Below are 13,171 nucleotides of genomic sequence, written 5' to 3' on the forward strand. Positions count from 1 at the left end.
GGGTTCAAAAGCTGCACTATTCCCTCCTCCTGCACTGATGGTGCAGTGCAGACTTCAGGATTCTTCAGCAGACTTCCTGCATTTGCAGGTATCCCAGAAGCACTTGTCCACTGAACAAGGTGAGAGCTTCCCCCTTCTGAGGGAAGAAAATTTCCTGCATCAGGCATATCATGTAATTCACCACCAAATTGCACAGTGAAGTTTTTCCCCCCACTCTTTGTTCATTTCTGTTTTTTAACCAGGAAAGTGTGATTCCCCAAGCTGTACCCCTGTTTCAAAAAGTTTGGTTCTAGTCTATACTTCTGAACAGAGAGATTACCCATGACTTGATCAGCAGTTCCCACCAACTGACTGTGGTCATTGAGGGTGACCAACCCCATTTGGAGCCAGGAAAGGAAGCCATAAGTTCTTGTGCAAGACAATAAATGGGTACAATTCATTGCATCTGAATGCAGGTGGCCAAGCATGCCCACCTGTTGTTATCACATACTCAGTTCTGGAGATTGCAACAAGGCCAAGGCTGTTGAGGGATTGAGGGGAAACATGGGCAAAGAAAAGAAATTGGGGAAAACTGCACTTTCTGTATGTTCAGGAGCTTTAAAATCAAAAGTTTTCAAGGATAAACAGAGGCCCAAAATGCTCCAGTACAATTAAATTGACATTAATGGATGACACCCGAATAGAAATTTTACATCCAGTTAATGCTTCAAAAATTGAAATTAGAACAAAGCAAAGATATTTCAGGTGTAGATAGGCAGTGTTGTCCCCAGACAAGTGAAAGAAGTCCAAAACAGAATGGAGAAAGCAAGGCTCCCAAAGTGAGCTAACATCTTTGAGAGATGCATCTCAGGAAAGCAAAAAGACCTTGAAAACCTCTGGCACTGGCAATCAATAAGGAACAAAATGTACAGTATGGAACCAGCTGGAAATTATTGGCAGGGTAAGAATTTGGCCTCTTAAACAAATCAACACAGAGAAAGTTGGAGGAGGTACAGATCAGATCATACCTCTCATAGAACAGTACACCTGGCTCCTTCCTTAGGGACAACCAAGTCTTCTAATTTTGATAACTTGTATGACTGTGGGACTGTGGGCATAACTTCTAATTTTGATAATTTTGTATGTTGAGCATTAGCATTTCTGACCTAAAGGGGGATCTTTGTAACCCAGATGACAAACAGAGCACAAAGGATAGAGGCCAATTTAAATAATGGTGCAACATAATGAAGATAATAGCTCAGCAAGTTTTTGCCAGTGATAGTATTTAGCTGTTTAAATGAAGGTGAAATTGTAATGGTATTCCTGAATCAGGACTAGATTGTCAAACATTTGGGAAGAAAAAAAGTTTCTTTACCCTTAAAACAAGGTTGTGTGGAAAATTAACCCTTTTCAACTAGCTGTAATTTTCAGTGTAGTAACATCGCACAAATTTCTGTGTATACTAAGTTCTTGTGCTAAACAACTACTATTGCATGCCCACAGTCATGCAAATGCTTGCAAGACTGTACCCAAATATTTCATACATGTCAGTTGTTCATTGGGACCAGAAACTTATCTCAGTCACAATACAGCCAGCTGGAAGTTATCACTTCCTGAACAAGTGTGTACAGACAGATGCGTGTTTGTGGCGAAGGGTGAATGCTACAAGAGTATATTACCCAGACCAGAGTTTGCATCTCCATTGACCTGAGGGTGCGAAGAGAGCCACAGTCTCAGAAACCCCTTGTAAAAGTCAAACTTTTCCTGTGACTCAACAGAAATCTCCCCCTTTGCCTACAGAATAATTCCACAACAATTACACCTTACCTTGTCATTCTATTCAAGTTTGTGAAACAAGTTTGCCTGGGTGAGTTCATCCTGCAGAAGTTCCTACACTAATCTATGGCTAGCAACCGTATAAAGTGTGTGGCTCCAAATTGTTCTCAGTTCTCTGCAAAGCTGTGTATTTTGAATTGTACCAGCCATGCTATATCATGCACCTGCCTCCATCTTTGTGCTATGAGACAACTAGGAGAGATACTTTCTCCACATTCTTTTCTCATTCCTTCTCCATATCCCTCTTTCTCCTCTATCTGTTCTCTAGAAATCTCAATCAAGCCTCAGCTTAGCATCTATGACATTCCACCCCACCTTGCTCCCCTTATTTCCTCACTTGTGCTTTTTCGCATTTGTTCTTGTATGCTTATTGGGCATCCTATCATGGCTTGCAGAATCAGCACCTTGGCTACAAATGGCCTCAGCAGATATGGATTGCTAACCTTGATCTTTGAACCCCACTTTTCTAGTTTTCTGCCTTACCTCCAGCCAAAATGGCAGGGCCTTACAGCCCAATCCTATGCGTGTTTACTCAGAAGTAAGTCCTATTGTAGTCAATGGGGCTTATTCCCAGGTCAGTGTGGATAGGATTGCAGCCTTAGTGTCCTTCTTTTGTGTGTTGGGGGGAGGGGGCTTAGACTGAGGACCACCTAGATCTATCATTATCAGATTAAGGTGGGAGTCCAGACATCAGCATCAGCCCCAGGTCCACTTCTTATTCTGTTTAACAAACACTGCAGCAAGTCAAAGGTCAACTAAGGAACCAAAGGTGATGCAGCTGCCACCAGTACTTGTATTATTGTAAGTCTGCTGACTGACTCTTGAGGCAAGGAAGGGCTTGGTAAGTATATGGCCTGGGGGGCAGGGTAGAGTGAAGAGAGTTGGCATTTTTTTTAGCCCTACCTCTATAAAAATCCTACCTGGCTGGCAGGTACACATACAAACAGCACCCTGTGCTTCAGATGTACAGTTTTCCCTTCAAGAGATTTCCATGATGAAGCCAGGAAGCCAGCCATGTGGAGTTACAGCCCAATCCTATCCACACTTTCTTGGGAGTAAACCCCGTTGAATTGAATGGGACTTACTTCTGAGTAGACGTGCATAGGATTGGGCTGTGTATCATTTATGAAGACTTGTATGGCCCAGTGAATGCTGAAATCTCTTGCATGATTGGACAGTGGAGAATGGAAGCTGACACCATATTTACAAACCAATCTAGTTGAGCCCTGCAATGATTACAAAAGATGCAGAAAATGATTAAGAAAGATACAGCCAAACTGGAGCAGGTTCAGAGGAGAGCAACAAGGATGATTAAAGGGCTGGAGAACAAACCCTACTAGGAAGGGTTGAGGGAGCTTGGTATGTTCAACCTGAAGAAGAGAAGGCTGAGAGAGGACACGATGGCGCTTCTCAAAAACCTGAATTGCTGTCATATGAAAGAAGAGACAAATTTGTTCTCAACTCTATCTGAAAGTAGAACTAGAGCCAATTGGTACAAACTGCAAGAGAAGAGATTCAATTGGATATCAGGAAAAAAAAATTCCTGACAGTAAGGGCGGATCAGCAGTGGAACAGATTGCTGAGGGAGGTGGTGGACTCTCCATTACTGGACATCTTCAAGGAGAGGCTCGACAAGCACTTTTGGAGATGCCCTAGGAGAATTTCCTGCTACAGGCAGGGGGTTGCACTAGATGACCTATTAGGTCCCTTCCAACTCTATGATTCTTGAAAATGGCATCTAGACTTGGAGTTCATGCCAAGTTGACCATCTCCACATTTTGCACATGGACAGCTATTACCATAACCCAGTTCTCACCCAACCATTAATTTCTGCCTCTTGTTTGGGGAGAGATCCAAAGGCACTGTAATCTTCATTGCCTTGCTTTCCCCTGTGGAAGGCTCTTATCAAGAAAAAGACAGTGCAGCCTTCTATCAACTTTGCAAGTGACAGGACTTTCTGATTTTTTAGAGGAAGGTTCTCAGCCACTCATTTCTAGAGGGTTGCAGAATAAAAATACTGAAGTACTTGTACATCTATATCATGGTTGCATGTGTGGGTGAGGGGGATTTCAAGTTGTGTAACATTATCCCAAATGTTTCTTCAGTCTCCCAGTGCAACTGTCTGTCCTCCACTGTCAGGGGTCAAGCCCTTGTCCGTACCTGGCTGCAGCCCTTGACCCCTGCCTTACCTGGCTGCAGGCCAATAGAACCAACACCACCTCTCCAGCTGACCAGGTAAGACTTAGCGCAGCTGGGTGGGAGAGACTGTCCCCCCAGGGCTCACTTGACCTGAGCAATGAGCAGGGCTGGGTCACCATTAACCGCCAAAGGGGAGGGAAGCAGGCCAGGGTCAGGGCCCCTTTAAGCCTAGAGAGGGAGGAAGGGGAGGAGCCGAGGGTGTGGCTGGGAAGGATAAAAGCAGGGAGGCCTATGTTGACAGGTAGTTCTGTAGAGGGAAGGCAGGAGGCTGGAGCCTGAGCCTCTGCCTGAAGAGCAAGGGCCTCAGGTCCTGCCTCTAGGGAGGAGGACAAGGGTGTCGTGAACCCCCTCCCCCTGGCTTGGTCTGAGGCTTCCCCTGCAAGGAACCCCAGGGAGGTGGACACCCCACCCAGGGGTCCCAAGAGACCATCCAGCTGACCCTCGGCACCCTGCCAGGTGATGCCCAGAGACCCCCCCTTTGGGGGCACCCCTCTCATCCATTTTTTGGAGAAAACAATTAAAGTGTTATCCATGTGTGATGTGAGAGTTATGGGTTTTATGAAATAGAACTGATGAATTTACAGCTTAATTTAATGCTATGTCTCATGATGTTAAGTACCCATGTACAAATATGTAGAGATTATTGTCTCTGCATCGGCCCACAGCAATAGAGAGAAGCCCCCACAAGTGCATGTTAGGCTAGACATTGTTCTGCATGAAATAGGTTCCTTCTGACTGCCTTTCCCTGTCCTTTCTTGCATTGTGCCAATGCCCTTCTGCGGACTGACAAGCATGACTGTAAGCGCTTTGTCTTTGCTTGCCAGATTGCTGCATCTGAATGATCAGTCATGGCAGGCTTTTAGAAGGGGGGTTAACTTAAGGACTGTGCAGAGAATAAATAAGCACTGGGAATATGAAAGCAGGCTTGGTTTTGAAGCAATAGTAATTAAAACAATTCCCTTGCTTTATTGAAGATGCATACTTCAAATGCAATATACTTGCCTCAGATGTATATGCACCAGCTGTTTTTCTTTGGCTATGTCCTGAAACATGTTGAGAACAGCTTGCACAGACTACATCTGGTTCCTATGTGGTGTCCTTTTGAGGACAGAAAGGTGTATATCTCTCTAAAAAGGACTGCCCTGCAATGTCCTTTCCAATGTCTTGAACAGGCATCACTAAGAAAATTGCCCCCAGCAGGCTTACTGCTTTAAGCAGCAGACTGGAATGCCTACCTAGGAAGAAATCTAAGTGCAAGTCAGTGTGCATCTCAGCCTACCATTTCGAATGGCCAGCTGGAGTGACTGCGGGTGAAAGCATGAAAGTGGGTGTCAGACTGTCTCCTGTCATATTTTGTTCCTTTTTAAATGGGTCCTGCAGTTATTTTTCTTTGGGCCTGTGTTGCTCTTAGCAAGTTTTCAGTGTTTTTGCATAAAGAACACCTCCATTTTTCAACATTTAAAAATCATATGCACTGATGGCAGTGAAAAAAAGAGAAACTGTTAGTCCCTTAAAACAGCAAACTGGAGCACATACTACAATGAAGGGCATTAAAATCATTAGGAATAAAATAACTATGTTGTCTAAAATTGAGTACATTATAGAAAATACAGTTATGAGGCAGGATCCAACATATAAAATGTAGAAAACCACTTTGACATCTAAACACCCAATGCAGTGTATAGTAAAACAGAAGTAGAACACACCATAGCTATATTCCAATATTGTATACTCAGCGCCCTAGAGGTGCCATGATAGGATGTGGTATTTGGAGGCATATGATGTATGAATCCAGATCCAAACACACCCACCAGGTCCTTTAAGTCAGGGGTGGCAAGCAAAAATTAGCATGTTCCTCAAGGATCTGGTTTCAAAGCAGGCTATGCTGATAATGGAAGCATGTGTCATGAAGACCATAGGGGAGAGGACTAACTTATCATGGTAGATTGACTGGCAACTTCCTCTCAAAACCCTCCTCCTCTGTCAACAGTAAAAATTAGATTCTGGAATACTGCTGGTTGGAGAGAAAAAGACAAAGATGGGGGAATTTTTGTGCTATTTGAAAAGTTTTGATATCATTCTGTTACAGGAGACCTGGTCATTATCACCAGTCTGTGTTGATGATTATAAATCTTCTTTTCTGCCTGCCTATAAAGTAAATAAGAAAGGTAGACCCATCACTGGCTTGACTACATTGGCGGCAGAATATGGTGATTCAAAATCAATAGCTATGTCCAATGGTCCTTGTAAACTGCAAGAAACCTATGTAGCTGTATATAACATCTCTCTAATGTTTATATTCCTGTTTGTTCTTGTAGTCAACTACTGACCCAGCAATGGAGACATATCTGTAGTTTTGTGGAAACCCTAGAAAGAGAGTATCCATCAACCCAAGTGATTATTCTAATCTAGGAGATTCAACTCCAGAGTAGCAGGGTGATGGTGGTGGATGAATTAGTTTTTCAAAAAGCCCTTGGTGTGGATCAAGAGATCTTACTTGATAATCCCTTTTCACTTCAGAGACACTCTAAAGATCAAAATTTAAATTCCACTAGTCTTTCCCTAACCAGATTCTGTGATCATTAAAAAAAAATTGGTTGAATGGTTTGAAACCGGGTTGAATGGTTTGAATGGTTTGAAGACCATTGAAGACCATTGGTTGGTTGAATTGGTTGAAATGGTTTTACTGACTCCGGGGAATGTACTTACATCTCTCCCAGGGCGTCCAGTGTGATTGCTCATTTAGGACTTATATTAAAGACTTTGCAACTGGAGATTATTTAATTAGTGACCACCTGCTCATTACAGTATCAGTGGGTACTGCTCAACCTCTGGATAGAATTCCCTGGATTCAGATTATGATTATGACTTTGTTCCCCTACCAAAAATTATATGGGAAGATAGGATAGTGAATAAAATTTATCACCTGTTCAAGGGAGAAGAATGTTTGGTTTTCAGATTCTCTGTTATTAGCATATTATAATCTCAAAACACATAGACCAGGGGTGTCCAAACTTTTTGGCAGGAGGGCCACATCATCTCTCTGACACTGTGTCAGGGGCTGGGAAAAAAGAATTAATTCACATTTCAAATTTGAATAAATTTACATAAATGACTATATTAGAGATGGAAGTTATATGAATGAATGAAGGTCTTGCAATAGCTCAAGTCCTATAAAAGGCCTTGCACAAAGCAAGGCCGGCCTTTCCTTCACTGCCGCATCACAGACAGGAAACAGCAATCAGTGGAGGGAGCCCTCATCACACAGCTCATGTGACAGGTCAAACAGTCACCCTCATGCTAAGAGCAGTTGCGTTGGGCCAGCCAGGCTCCAGCAAGTGTCTGGAGGGCCAGAGGCTCATTGGAGACTGGGGGCTCCCTGCAGGCCAGACTGGGAGTCCAGAGGGCCACAAGTCACCCCTGGAGCTGGTTGAAGACAAGGAAACAGAGGGTGGGTGTCAATGGACAATTTTCACAGTGGAGAGAGGTGAAAAACAGAGGTGAAATGGATCTGTCCTGGGACTGGTGCTTTTCAACCTGTTAATAAATGACCTGGAGACAGGGTTCAGCAGCGAGGTGGCTAAGTTTGCAGACAACAACAAACTTTTCTGAGTGGTGAAGACCAGAAGAGATTGTGAGGAGCTCCAGAAGGATCTCTCCAAACTGGGAGAATGGGCAGCAAAATAGCAGATGTGTATCAATGTAAGTAAAGTGTCAAATAATGCACATTGGGGCAAAAACCCAAAACATATAGGCTAATGGGTTCTGAGCTGTCTGTGACTGATCAGGAGAGAGATCTTGGGATGGTGGTGGACAGGTCGATGAAAGTGTCGACCCAATGTGCAGCAGTTTTGAAGAAGGCCAATTCTATGCTTGGGATCATTAGAAAAGATATTGAGAATAAAACAACTAATATTATAATGCCATTGTACAAATTGATGGTAAGGCCATACCTGGAATATTGCATCCAGTTCTGGTTGCCACATCTCAAAAATGACATAGTGGAAATGGAAAAGGTGCAAAAGAGAGCGACTAAAATGATTACTAGGCTGGGACACCTTCCTTATGAGAAAAGGCTACGGCGTTTGGGCTTCTTCAGCCTAGAAAAGAGACGCGTGAGGGGGGACATGATTGAGACATACAAAATTATGCACGGGAAGGATAGGGTGGATAGAGAGATGCTCTTTACACTCTCACATAACACCAGAACCAGGGGACATCCACTAAAATTGAGTGTTGGGAGAGGACAGACAAAAGAAAATATTTCTTTACTCAGCGTGTGGTTTGTCTGTGGAACTCCTTGCAACAGGATGTGGTGATGGCATCTGGCCTGGATGCCTTTAAAAGGGGATTGGACAAGTTTCTGGAGGAAAAATCCATTACAGGGTGCAAGCCATGATGTGTATGCGCAACCTCCTGATTTTAGAAATGGGCTATGTCAGAATGCCAGATGCAAGGGAGGGCACCAGGATGTGGTCTCTTGTTATCTGGTGTGCTCCCTGGGGCATTTGGTGGGCCACTGTGAGATACAGGAAGCTGGACTAGATGGGCCTATGGCCTGATCCAGTGGGGCTGTTCTTATGTTCTTATAATTTTTTGAATTATGCACCCCCATAATTCACACGAATTAAAGGATTCCATTGAGAACTACCAAAAAAATGAGCATTCTGTGAGAAAAAGCCAATTGTTTGTTGTTGGTTTGTCTTTCTGAAAGTGTGTTTATTTTTTTCAGGCTACTTACAATAAATATTTGTTTGGCAAAAATGCAGAAGATCTGCAATGTGCTGGATTCAAAGAATGGTTAAACTGTTTCCAATTTAAGTGCTGCAAGGGAGCAAGCTTTTGTGAGTAAACGCGTGCTAGACATGGAATCACAGCACATGTGCTGAGAATGTGATGGGAAACAGAGATCTCCCACAGCACATTTTGAGTCAACATGGTTTTTCTCTCAGGTTATTTTGTTGAAAAGTAGTATAGAAACATTCTTAATAATATATTGTTAGTTTTTTAACTAACTAAATTTGCCATTTACAAGTAGTGAGGAAAACAACTGTTGAAGTTTTGCTGCAAATACTTTTTTTTTTTTTAACGTAAGAAAATCCCTGCTGGATCAGGCCAAAGGCCCAGCTTGTCCAGTATGCTGTTTCCTAAAGTGGCCCACCACCTGCCTTGGGGAAGCTCACAAGCAGGAGAGAACAGCATGCTTCTCCCCCTCCCCCGCATTGCTATTTGCAGCTGGTGTTTTGAGGCCTACTGAACCTGGAGGTAGTATGTGGCCATTGTGACTAGTAACCATTGAAAGCCCTGTCCTCCGTGGATTTGTCCAACTCACTGTGAAACCATCCAAGCTAGTGGCCATCACCATATCTTGTGGCAATGAATTCCACAGACTAATTAATGCACTGTGCGAAGAAGTACCTTTTGTCCATAAAAGGTACCGTGCACCTGTCATTCAAAAGAAAATTATGCGAAGTCTAGGAGCTCATCCTTTCTGGTGGGTGTCCACTGGCCCTGGAGCCTTCTCATTTAGCTTCAGCGGCCAAAGTCAAAGAATATTTACATAGTAAAAAAATGGTTGGCAACCTTCAGTCTCGAAAAACTATGGTATAAGCCTACAGCACCCAGTATTCCCAGGCGGTCTCCCATCCAAGTACTAACCAGGCCTGACCCTGCTTAGCTTCTAAGATCAGACGAGATTGGGCATGTGCAGGGTAACAGTTGCTGTCGTAATTATACCCCCAAAGGCAGTGATTGTCAACCTTTTTCATCTCACGGCACACTGACACTCACGGCACACTGACAAGGCACTGAAGTGCCTTGGCACACTACCAGGTTTTTGACAATTGACAAGGCACACCATGCTGCCAATGGGGGCTCACATCTCCCATTGGCCCTATCAATAAATGACTTTCCCCCAAATTCCTGTGGCACACCTGTGGACCACTCACAGCACACCAGTGTGCCACGGCACAGTGGTTGAAAATAGCTGCCCTAAGGTATAGAAAAGGCAAGGTCAGTAGTAATCAGAATGTCCACCCATTTTGCTTGGAAAGTGGGTTCCCCCCAATTCAATTTCAAATTTGAGATTTTCTCTTTTGTTTATTGGATTGCCAGCTACTGAAATGGGTTACAATTGTCTTATACAATAATTTTATATGATCAAATACCTGCAAGATGTCCACAACCAGGACTTGAAGGCAATAGCTATTCCATTCTACTGTTCTCCCCCGGAACCAGTATTTAGGGTATATTGCCTCTGAATCTGGAGGTTCCAGTTAGCTATGATGAATAAGAGCTGATGTTAAGGTTTTTCCTTCACAAATTTGTCAAATCTCTTCAGGGTTTTAAAAAACCTTTTCTCCCTTTTATAAGAGGGAGGATATATATGCAATCTGTTGAATACTCAAAAGATACATCTACAAAAGGTTATTGAAGGGCATGTTTGTGTTTACATCCTGGTGATTTTTATTTCTGTCACAGCCTCTAACCATAAGCAAAGTACGAGGCAGTAACTTTCCATCTGTTTTGTATAGGGTGACAAAAAGAAGGGGGGACATGATATATACAAGGAAAAGGAAGTGCAAGCTTGTGGGTTTCCAGCCATTATACACAGAAGAATAGGTGATGCTTTCCTTCTCTGTTTGGAAGCATTGAGTGGGGCAGGATCCTTGCAAGACAGAAACACACACAGCCTGCATTGCTGATACAGTATTAGCTACTTGTCTGCCTCTGAACACTAGTGTAGGTGCTGGTTTTAACCTACAACAACCTAAAGAGCCAGGATGGTGCGGTGGTTCTGGTGATAGCCTTAGACCTGAAAGATTCAGATTCAAATCTCTGCTCAGCCACATGAAGTTTACTGGGTGACCTTGGACTGTTTCTTAGCCTCAACTAGCCCACAGGGTTGTTGTAACAAAAGGAGGGAAGGAACTTTATTTACGATCATCCGACCAGCTAATCACAGGCGACAAAACAAAATACACAAAATTAAGACCAACACCCCTTTACACATATATAAAATCGAGGGAAGGAACTGTGTACACCACCCTGAGCTCCTTGGATGAAGGGTGGTATTTAAAAAAATGTGAAGAATAGATCAATGTATATCAATAAATATGCAACCTGCATATTTCAGAGGCCACCTCTCTGTGTGGGCCCCACCTGTTATGATCAGCTGGGAAAGTCCTGTTCAGTGCCAAATTGCTGAGAAAGTCTGACAGATCAGTTGTTGTGACAGGGCCTTCTCAAAGGATGCCCCAGCATAAAGTTTCCCCTATTGAACCCACCAATTTATGAAGGCATTGAAGAAGGCATGCAAAAGAAGAAAGTGTGTTGGTGCACAGAAAATTCAATCATACTTTGCATTTAGCACTTTGCACATGGAAAGCATGTAATACACAGCCTCTCGGTGATTCTGACAACAGTCCTGTAAGGAAAGTCAGCAGCTCCACTGACAAATAGAGAAGGTGAACTTTTAGCCAAACATAAAACACAAGCGAAACAGCTGTGTGTTAATTTAATCCTAAGCATTGGACTTCAAAGTGCTTCACTGACATCATTTCAGTGATCCTTATGACAACTTTCTGAAGTAGGTCAGTGGGGGCAGGGGGTTGCCTAACCTTTCTAGCAGGTTCATGTTTGCAGCGGTGCCACATCAGTTCCTGCTTGTTGAGCTTTTCTCAAGACCGAATCAGTGCATGAAACTGGTCTGCTGCTTCCTCTGAAAAGGACCAATTCACAGGAATGCCAAGACTGAGCCCATCAAGCAACCCTCTGCCACCATCACCCCTCAGCCATGGAATTCTCTAGTGAAAGCAGAAAAACTGCTACTTGCAGACAGCAATAACAGCTGCCACGATTTCTCTGCAGAGCATATAATATGGTGACTTGTGGTGAGCATTTATACTTATCCTCCTGACATCAAACTCTAGCCAGTGTAAACTATGGGAAGCCCAACTGGGAATCCAGGATTGGAATTAACAAGGAGATGATGAAGGTCCAAGCTTGCAGACCGCTTGCTGTCTTCCTGCCAGGAACAGGGTTGGCTCTGTCAACAGGATTTCATGCCAGAATCAACACTGTTGCCACTTCCTTTCTTCTTTAAAAAGACTATGAGTTGCACGTTCTGCTTGAAAGGATGGCCTCTTTGACCTAAGGAAGGCTCCTGTAACTTCAGGGGTAAAACCAGGATTGAAAGAGGGCTGCGCTATGTGGGAGACATGATTCTCCTTAGTCATTCAGTCAGAAAGGTCAAATGCCTTAGTGAAACCAAGGCATTGATGTGGACTCTGCTGTAAGCATTCCACTGCAGAAGCAGGGTGACCAGATGACATAACCACAAAAGAGGACAAGACACCCCAAAATATAGGACATGGTTTCATGTGGTTAATTTAAGCTCTATATCAGGGGTGCTCACACTTTTTTGGCTCGAGAGCTACTTTGAAACCCAGCAAGGCCCGAAGATCTACCAGAATTTTTTTTACAATGTTCGCGCCATCATAACATATAACATTTGTGTGTACAATGTATGTTGGTGTACCTTGAGCCCCACTGAGTATAACAGGAATTACTCCTGAGTAGACATGCCTAGGATTAGGCTGTGAGGCTGCAATCCTAGCCACACTTACCTGGGAGTAAGCCCCATTGAGTACAATGGGCCTTAGTCCCGGCGTTTCCTCCCAGAGGCACCTGAAGGGGGGGGTCGGCACCCCGCGATCTACTCATTTTGCCTCGCGATCTACCGGTAGATCGCGATCCACCTATTGAGCACCCCTGCACTATATTATTATTAAATTTAAAATTACATCACATATAATGCATTACATATAATTTATTAATTACCACGAGGCTATGCGCTGCCTGCAGGGACCCACTCACAAGGAAAAGGAGAACATTTAAGTTCTTTTCCAGATCACCAGGTTAAGAAAAGAGGACATGTCCTGGAAAAAGAGGACATCTGGTCACCCTATGCAGATGCAGCAAAGAGATCTAAGACTGCCATCCTATCCTATATATACTTAATAGCATCCTATACTATAAATTATCAGGCTGACACCCTATAAATACTTACTTGGAAGTAAGCCCCACTGAACACAGTGGAACTGAGTAAACATGCATAGGATTGTTCTGTTAAAGTGACTCCAAACCATATTTGAAT

At 43.5% G+C, this 13,171-nt stretch overlaps 1 pseudogene; it reads right to left on the reverse strand.

Annotated features, from left to right (window-relative positions):
- Window positions 1-9,623: 9,623 nt before the first annotated feature.
- On the reverse strand, window positions 9,624-9,743 carry LOC136637423 (5S ribosomal RNA; annotated as a pseudogene).
- Window positions 9,744-13,171: the final 3,428 nt, after the last annotated feature.

Source organism: Tiliqua scincoides, chromosome 1, assembly GCF_035046505.1.
Source record: "Tiliqua scincoides isolate rTilSci1 chromosome 1, rTilSci1.hap2, whole genome shotgun sequence".
In the NCBI taxonomy this organism is placed as follows: Eukaryota; Metazoa; Chordata; class Lepidosauria; order Squamata; family Scincidae; genus Tiliqua; species Tiliqua scincoides.